The sequence below is a fragment of the Dioscorea cayenensis genome, chromosome 16 (genome assembly GCF_009730915.1).
Source record: "Dioscorea cayenensis subsp. rotundata cultivar TDr96_F1 chromosome 16, TDr96_F1_v2_PseudoChromosome.rev07_lg8_w22 25.fasta, whole genome shotgun sequence".
In the NCBI taxonomy this organism is placed as follows: domain Eukaryota; kingdom Viridiplantae; phylum Streptophyta; class Magnoliopsida; order Dioscoreales; family Dioscoreaceae; genus Dioscorea; species Dioscorea cayenensis.
In genome coordinates this window covers 15,122,032-15,131,773 of record NC_052486.1, presented here as the reverse complement: position 1 = coordinate 15,131,773, position 9,742 = coordinate 15,122,032, and positions in this window count along the sequence as shown.

Sequence of the window (9,742 nt, the reverse complement as noted above, 5' to 3'; positions counted from 1 at the left end):
TTTTTTTAAAACAAAAAACTCATTTTTTAAACAAAAACATTGATATTTAAATAGAAAAACCAATATTTCCATGACAAATTAATCATGGGTATAAAAACCAATTAATCTTGGCCACTCGTACATATTTAAATAGAAACAACAATATTTAAGCACTTTTTTAAACGTAAACGCAATAAATTAAACAGAAACATCGATAGTTAAACAAAGACAACCAAGCATAAAGATGGTCGTTCTTTATTATATGGAGATAACGGTATTTACATTAAAAATTTAATAAGTTTGTGGAAAATAATTTAGGTTAGCATGATTACATTATAACTATAAACAAACTTATAACTACAAACAAAAGAATTTAGATTAGCATGAAGAGTAATACATGTACTCATTTCTTAAATAAAGAACTCATTTCTTAAACAGAGAGCTCATTTTTTTTAAACAGAAACCTCATTTCTTAAATAGAAAACTCATTTCTTAAATAGAAACCTAACAGAAATCTCATTTTTTAAACAGAAAACTCATTTCTTAAACAGAAACCTCATTTCTTTTAAACAGCAAACTCATTTTTTAAACAGAAACATTGATATTTAAACAGAAAAACCAATATTTATGTGACAAATTAATCCTGGGTATAAAAACCAATTAATCTTGGCCACTCGTACATATTTAAATAGAAACAACGATATTTAAGCACTTTTTTAAATGTAAACGCAATATATTAAACAGAAACATCGATAGTTAAATAAAGACAAACAAGCATAAAGATGGTCGTTCTTTATTATATAGAGATAGCAATATTTACATTAAAAATTTAATAAGTTTGTGGGAAAAAATTTAGGTTATCATTATTACATTATAACTACAAACAAAATAATTTAGGTTAGCATGAAGAATAATGCATTTACTCATTTCTTAAACAGAAAACTTATTTTTTAAACAGAATATCATATTTTAAATAGAAACCTCATATTTTAAACAGAAGCCTCATGTTTTAAATAGAAACTCATTGCACCCAAGGGCATTATAGTCAAACCCTGTCACGCTTGCCACAACTTCCCACGCAAGAGACAATTTCTTCCAAAAAAATCAAAATTAACTCTATCAATCACTGTTAGATGCTTGGGGGGTTTTAAAAATTATTGTATTCAAAAGGAAGGGGTTTTTATGGATATTCAAATTTAGGGGGATAATATGTGCATATTGCAAACTTTGGGGTGTTTTTAGCAATTTCCACTATTTAAAATCAATGTTATAAGCCAACTAGTTAAAGTAAATGCAAACTAGTTGAAGTTATGATAAAGAACTTATAACCTCATATTTAGATAGTGTTATTTATCCATGTTTATCAATATATGCATATACACACAAAAAAATTCTATTATGAGTCAAGGTGTAAACCTATTTCAATTTGATTAGGATAAAATATCCAATTTAGTGTTACATATATTTGATTGGACAATTTATGAATTTATAATTTAGTTTAATTTATTAATATATTTAATTAAATCAATTTCATAGATATGGAGAGGTTTTTTTAAGTCTATACTAAAAAGTATTGAAGCAAGAATGAGTTCGACGTCTGATTCAAGTACTACTAAATAAAAGAATAGTCATGTTGGGTTTGATCCAAGTGATGTTATTGCCAAACCAGGGCTTCAAAAACCAATTGAGGAATATGACATAGGAATAAGAGATCAAGTAAGGAGAGAGTATTTGTTAATGGGTCCATGTCACTTAGTTGGCCACAATTTTCCTTGAAAATAGCAAGGAAAAGATTTGAGAAGTTTTAAATAAGTGTGGTTTCAGAAATTTGATTGATCGGAATATAGTGTGGAAAAAGATGCAGCTTATTGTTTCTATTGTTATCTTTTTAAGCAACCAAGAGGTGATAAACTGGGGATTAATGTCTTCATGAAGATAGGGTTTAGCAATTGTTAGAAGGAAATGGAAGTTTTCTCGGAGCATGTTGGTGAAGTTATTAGCAACCACAACAATGGAAGGTGAGATTGTGAGGATTTTAAAAATCAGATCTATGCAAAGTGTGTTACATGTGTTCTCTTCTCATAGTAGAGAGATGGAGATTGCATATAGAGCTCGTGTCACTGCTGTTCTACGTGTTGTTAGATTTCTTCTGTTGCAAGGTCTGGCTTTTCATGGACGTGATGAATCTTCTAATTCCACAAACATGGGTAACTTTCTAGGGATGCTGAATTGGTATGGGACAAAAGTTGAAAGTGTTGGTCGTGTGATTAAGGAAAATGCTTCTGAAAATAATCAAATGACTTCTCCACAAATATTGAAAAAGTTAGTGAGGGCTTGTGTAGAAAGACCATGCAGCCATTATTGATGAGATTGTAGATAGTCATTTCTCTATACTTCTTGATGAGTCTCGTAACAAATCAGTGAAAGAGCAAATGGTTGTGATTGTGAGGTTTATGAATAAGCAAGGGAAAGTAATTGAAAGATTTCTTGTTGTTGAACATGTTGTTGATATTTCAGCCCCTTCATTAAACACAACTTTGGATGGATTGTTTACTCTTTGTGGTTTATCCATTTTCAGATTGAGAAGGCCAAGGATATGATGGAATCTAAAATATGAAACGGCAATTTAATGGGTTGAAGACATAATTTTGAATGAAAATCCATTTTCTTTTATGTCCATTGCTTTTCCCACCAATTGTAGTTGGTTGTCGTTTCTATTGCTAGGAACATTTTGGCCATTAGTGATTTTTTCAGTTGTCACTATGATTGTGAACATTGTGGATGCTTCTTGCAAAAGGAGAGATGCATTGCTTCAAAAGCACCATGATAAGATTGTGGGGAAGTTGGAGAAAGGTTAGATCTTTTTAGGAATAGGCCAACACCAAGAGACTAATCTTACAAGACCTGGTGATACTTGGCGGGGCTCACATTATACAACTTTAATCCATCTATTTACTATGTGAAAATTAGTATTAGAGGTGTTAGAGAATATGTGTAATGATGGGAATGTTGCAGAACAAAGAGGCATAGCATCGGGTTTGATACAAATTATTGGGATTAACTAATGACTTGTCTAATGACTTGTCAAATGCCTGGCACTAGAAAGATCAAAACATTGTTAATGCAATGGGGTTGATTGTAATTGTGAAAAACCTTATGCAAGACTTGAGTAAAAATGGATAAAGTACATTTTTAGAAGAAGTCAAGAGCTTCTGTGTTGCAATGTCAGTTTCAATGCCCAATATGGAAGATGGTATACCAATTCGAAGTCGTTCCAAACTTGGAGGGCAATTGGTTACTTATTGCCATCATTATCATGTGGAGATCTTTATTGTTATGATTGATTTACTTAATGCTGAGGTGAATAACTGGTTTAGTGAAACTTCTACAGGGTTATTAAGATGCATTAGTTGTCTTGATCTAAAAAACTATTTTTCTAAATTCGATCATGGTATACTTATTCGACTTACTTAGATTTACTCTTATGGTTTCTCCACATTGAATCATCTTATCTTAAAAAAGTAACTTCACATATATATTCATAATGTGAGAAGAAATTCTGATTTTTCAAGTTATCATGATCTTGTAAGTCTTGTTGTGAAGATGGTTCAAACTGATAAACATTTGACTTTTTCATTAGTTTATCACCTTATTGAATTGCCGTTGACCTTTCCAGTAGTAACAACAACAATTGAAAAAGTGTTTTCAGCAATGAATATCATCAAAACAGATTTGCGAAACAAAATAGGCGATGAATAGGTGAACAATATGATGGTATGTTATATTGAGTGAGAAATGTTTGCTAAAATTGACGAAGAAATAATATTACAATATTTTCAAATCATACAAAATCGAAGGATTCAGCTCCCTCCTTGCAATCATTAGTGGTATTTTTATTTTGTATTTTAAAATATTGTTCTTAGTGTATTATTTTGAATTTTTTAATTTATAAAAATTGTGTTATTTGAATTTTTGTTTTTTTTAATCTATAGTTTCGTGAAGCTAAGGTAATGTTTGAGAGTTTAAAATGTTTTAACAACTAGCCACGTCATAAGATTGTTATAACAATCAATAGAGATTGTAAAGTTAGTTATGAATGTAAGAATGAAATATGTTAGGCCCCGTTTAGTTCCTGGGATAGAGATGGGAATAGGGTCATGGTATAGGGATGGGGATGGGGATGGGGATGCAGGATTAGAGATGGGAACAAAAGTAATGCTTGATTGAAGGGAATACAAATGGAAATAAGAAAAATTAAGAGGTAGAGATATGCTAAAATTACTTTTGTATCCTTTCAATATTTTATTTTTTAAAATACACTTGAATTATTTGTCAAATTAAGAATGGATAAATTTGTAAATTCATTGTAAATATTATCTATTTGAAATATTTATTATATTTATAATTAAAAATTTAATTATTTTTAAGAAAATAATTATTAAATTAGAGACGGATAAAATTTTAAAATTCATTGTAAATATCCATGTGAAAAACTTATTATTTGAGATATTTATTATTAAAATTTTAAAAAAAGTTAATCCAATTTTATATTTGAAAAAATTTGAGGGTGATGGCCAACATTAAATTATAATAAGTTAATCCATTTCGGGCATTTAACTATAAAAAAAAATTAAAGGAATTCAGTATTGCATGTATCAAGCAAGCATTATCATAAGCTATAAAACCCAACACAATAATCATCATTCTTGGATACCAAACTTGTACAGCTTAATAGAAGAACTAACCATTTGTTTTTCACACCAAACAAATAGCAAGTAATCCCACATTTAAAAATTTAAGATGCAAATATAAAACAAAACATAACATAGACTATGCTCCAACAATCATAGTGTATAAATCCAGATGGAAAATAAAATTAAAGCAAATACTAATATATTGCATTCACCAACAATGTGTTGCCAACATTTCTGTAGAAGTTCACTTATGAGAAACAAACAAAAACATAACACATTGCATATAATTTGTAAAGCACCCAACCTTGACATAAAACCTCACTACTATGCATGGTTCACACACTAGGTTGTGTATATCCCAACCTTGCTAGAAGTACTTGACAAAATGATAGGTTCATGCTAGCGGGTAACTCAATCAATGTTTTCAATTCATCTTCATATTTTGGTAAAACCTGCATGATAAACATCACTTTATGAATGGAGAGATCTTCAACCAATGGAAGAATTTGATGTAGTAATTTTCTCCTATCTTCATGGTCTGAACGATGAGCTTCTTTGATAGTACTTGCTTCAACCATGGACCTAAATCCTGGTCTAAAGATTTCTACAAAGTTGTGAAAATTTTCAGTCAATGTATCCATAGAGGGTCCCTTTGAACACTTTTCCTCTTTTCAATTTTTTGAGGTGCTAGTACTTTCTGATTCCATAGGTGATGGAGATGCAACAAGTTCTTGCATGGCATAGAAAACTCATCATTTGGTAATTGACAGAAACCTATATCCTCATTCAAACCAATATTTTCTTGTGCATATTGCTCTACATCATCTCCAATGTCACCTCGTGCAGTGTCCTACACTGTATCCTTTGTAAGCACTAGAGCAAGGTTATTAAAAAAAGGAAAATATTTTCCATAGAGGTTAGCTGCTTTTTTATGGTTCTACATTGCATTAAAAAATAAAGTTAGTAATACAAATTACATTTATCCCTCAAAAAATTGTGTATTTACCGAATATAAGTAATGCATGCCTTAACATATTCGGCGTATGCACTTTTCTCACATTCAATAGTGCACCTTTCATAGTTCCAAACAAAACCACAATCTGTAAGATGTTAGAAATCATAGTAGTTTGTTTACTCAATAGCTTCACTCGAGACTCAATATTAGGTGAGGCTTTTATCATGCTTTGTAGAAGATTTTCCTTTATCATCATCTCTAACTGAACTAGGTACCCATTGCAAAATCCATTCTTGGTCCTCCACATAGGATTTGTTGGTAGCTCTACTAAGACATCAATGAGTGCCTTATCTTTCATCCATTGTCCAATTGTGTCTAGTTTTTCCCCTACGTCCTGCTTATGAATCTAAATCCATACTAAATAAAGATAGCAACACCAGTAAATATCAGATAATCTATAGTATTATTGCATACATCGACAATAGTGCTTCTTTATTTAAAAGCTATTTTAAATTAAATTAAAACAATCGAAGTTCATACAACTGCATACAAATACTTAATAAGTGTAGACTTTCATTACATAATAAATTTCACAACACATGTTTCAAATAGCAACACAAAAATGTTTGTTTACAAAAAATAAACCTTGATTAAAAAAAAAAGTGCACATGGAAGCATTCACACTCATTACCCAGTATTACTTAACAAAATTAACTTGATCACCAAGTATTAAACAAATATATAGCCATATCATGTCTAAATTGGGTCCACTCATTTGTTGGGTCAACAGTTGTAGTATTGTCAATCTCATCTCGTATGTCTCTTCTAATAAAGCTACGCAACAAGCAACATGCATTAATGATATGACATTGGGTAGCTATATCATAAAAACTTGGGCTAGATAAAATTTTTGAATGAATTTTTAGGAGACCGAATGTTCTCACCATTACATTCTTAGCACTTGTATGTTTAATATTGAAGAATTCTTGAAATGTACATGGTTGACGTCCATCATCCCAAGAACTTAGGTGACATCTTTGCCCTCGAAAAGACGCAAGAAAATTGGGACAATTTGCATAGCCAGAATCCACCAAATAGTAAAATCCTAACATACAAAAATTCTTTAAACAATAGTTTATCATCATATAAATCAATGTGATTATAATTTATTTACCAATTGGAACCTTTAATCCATTGCGCTTTGTTATAACATCCCTAAGAACTCGACCGTCATAAGCTGAGCCCTCCCAACCAGACAAGACATAAATAAATTGCATATCCTAACTACAGACGCTGAGTACATTAGTAGTGATTTCAAATTGGGTGAACTACCTAGATAGTCCCTAAACTCTGGGTAGTTTCAATTTTGGTCACTGAACTTTAAAAACTTTCAAGTGCATCTCTAAACTATTTATTTCCTTCCAATCAAGTCCTTCTGCCAAAGGGTGTTAACGGCAAGTTGACGTGGATAGCCACATCATCAGCAACCTTCCACGTCAACTTGCTTGAAATTCTACAGAAAGAGAAATTGTCATACACCTAAGCTGGAAGGATGCATAATAGTAAGGTTTTCTGCTTTTGCATTGACCTTTTCTACTCTCTCTATAACAAACATTGGCCTCATGAGTATTAATAAATTAGTAATTATTTAATTACCTCATAGTATAAGAATAAAGTAAGTTTATGATGTAGTTATATAATTTTGAATTTTCACAAATTTGGTAAATTCAATTAGTTATAAGTGCTTAATCAGGTATGTAAGTTAAGCTCCCTGATTATTTTTTTATTTTCTAGAGATAAAGTTGAGTGACACTTTGAGATAAAACAAATGTAAACTAGTAAATAACAAGACCATTCTTCAGTATGAATAACAGGACCAAATGTAAACTAGTAAGTCATTTTCTCTGATATTTAGTTTGGATCTATGTATGAATGAGACATATACAAAAGGGCAAATATGGTCGAGATGGTAGCACAAATGAGTTCAATAACTTTTTGTAAGTGAAAAAAAAAATCCTTAAAACAATACTATCAAACATGCAATCATGAGACATGCAATCATTTTACAAACAATGCTATTTGTCTTCAAATTTAAATTCTTCTACATTGGTTTCTATTTCATTTCACCATGTTCTTGTAGGTTTTCAAAACAACTTTATAGAAATCAAAACCGAAATCAACCACCAAGGTTATTTCTAGGGCAGGGGAAGAGAAGAGGATGGGTTTTCGTGAAAGGGCGCCTACCTCAATATTATTCTAAGCAGGCTCACCACTCCGACGATTGCTCGATGTCTTGCCCGGTACCATGATCATCAAGGTTTCTTTGTGGATGAATGAAAGGGAAAGTGAGAAGTTTAGGAAAGTATTTGTCAGTAAAGGTAGAAGAAAAGAAGCTATGTGGCATTTCAGGCAAGCTAACATGGAAAGTTGCTAATGATATGGTGAGCCACGTCAGCATGCCATTAAAGTCATTCGCCATAAGGACTTGATTAGAAGGAAATAGATAGTTTAGGGATACAATTTAAATTTTTTAAAATTCAGTGACCAAAATACAAACAAACCCATAGTTTAGGGACTACTTGGGTAGTTTACCGTTTCAGATTTTCTTGATCAATATCTTGGTCGATCAACTTTAGGCACATTCACTCTGACATGGTTCCATCCAATGCACCAAGGAAATTTGATGTTGAATAAAAATAATTTGTTACTTGCAAAACATAGGCTATGGTTTTTTTATACAAAAAAACCTATGAAACTACATATTACCTTAAACCACTTCCAAGTAAAATCAGTTGAATTTTCTAGAACGGGTTCTGCTTTCTTCAACAAGTCACCATGGCAAAATATGATTGGCTTCAAAACAGCATGGACATGTCTACTAACTGTCTCACCCTACCAAACGAAGTCAAATTTCATTATCCTTTTTTTACATGATGTGCTACAACGTTCAAAAACATTACAACCATCTCTTCAACCACGGAATTTTACGTGCCTCGAAGCCCACCAGTTGTAGTCAATAGTTGACATAATCTATGAAAAAAACATCGATCCATATGAAGTTTATCAATGCATTTAACGTCATTTACATAGACAACACGATGGAGATAGTCAAACTGCTTCTGTCATCTTATCGATGTTATCTAGATCTCATATTCAATCATGTTATTTCTAAGAGCACAGTGTCTTATTGCACATGCACAGACTATGACGTTTACTACGAAAAAATAACACATATACAATGCGTATAGTTGAAGTTTTTTCCAACTCATCCATATTATTAATGCCCATATCTAAAATAACAATTAATAGTGTGCCAAAACTTATGTACACAATGTATTGGACGTAAAATTTAATCATTTGAAGCATGTCTAACATTACTACTCTAATGTTTAATATATTGATGTTCTAAAATTTAATGTGTTGCTTCATATGCTTGTAGATGTTTTCATTTCCCTTCAATAGTTACAAAATTTTTTCATTTTGTAAATATTCAACCATGAATAAAAATAAAAATCTAAGAAACTTGTTAACCACAATGCAACTAGAAAACATAAAAATCTATTTTTGAACATTTTCATTTCCCTTCAATGGCTGCAGAATATTTTCAATTATGAATATTTTACATGAAATTAGTCAACACCCTATATATTTCCATTATTCTAAAAGTGGAATGTTTTGCTGATATCAAATTAACAATGTTGTTGGATAATGATTGATAAACATGGTCTAATTTTCATTACCATGCAATAGAATCATAATATTCTTAATTAGTTATATTTGTTATTGTTTACCTATACAATTTAAATTAATTATATAAATTAGTACAAGTGACTAATTATGAAAGTTTGTTTGCTATTCTAACATTGTTTAGTATTTAGATAGTGATATGTTGTGAAATTAATTTATTTAAGGTCATATGAGTTTGTTAATTTTAAATTTATATCATTATTATTAGATTGAAATATCTTAGTATTAAGGGGTAGGTGTTGAAAAATTTTCAAAGGATAAGATAGTTAAAAGATAATAATTTCAAATTGAGTTGGTATGAAATCAAATAAGTGGATCCCAATATGTTACTTCTAATATGGTCTGATGTTTTTTATTTATAAAAATA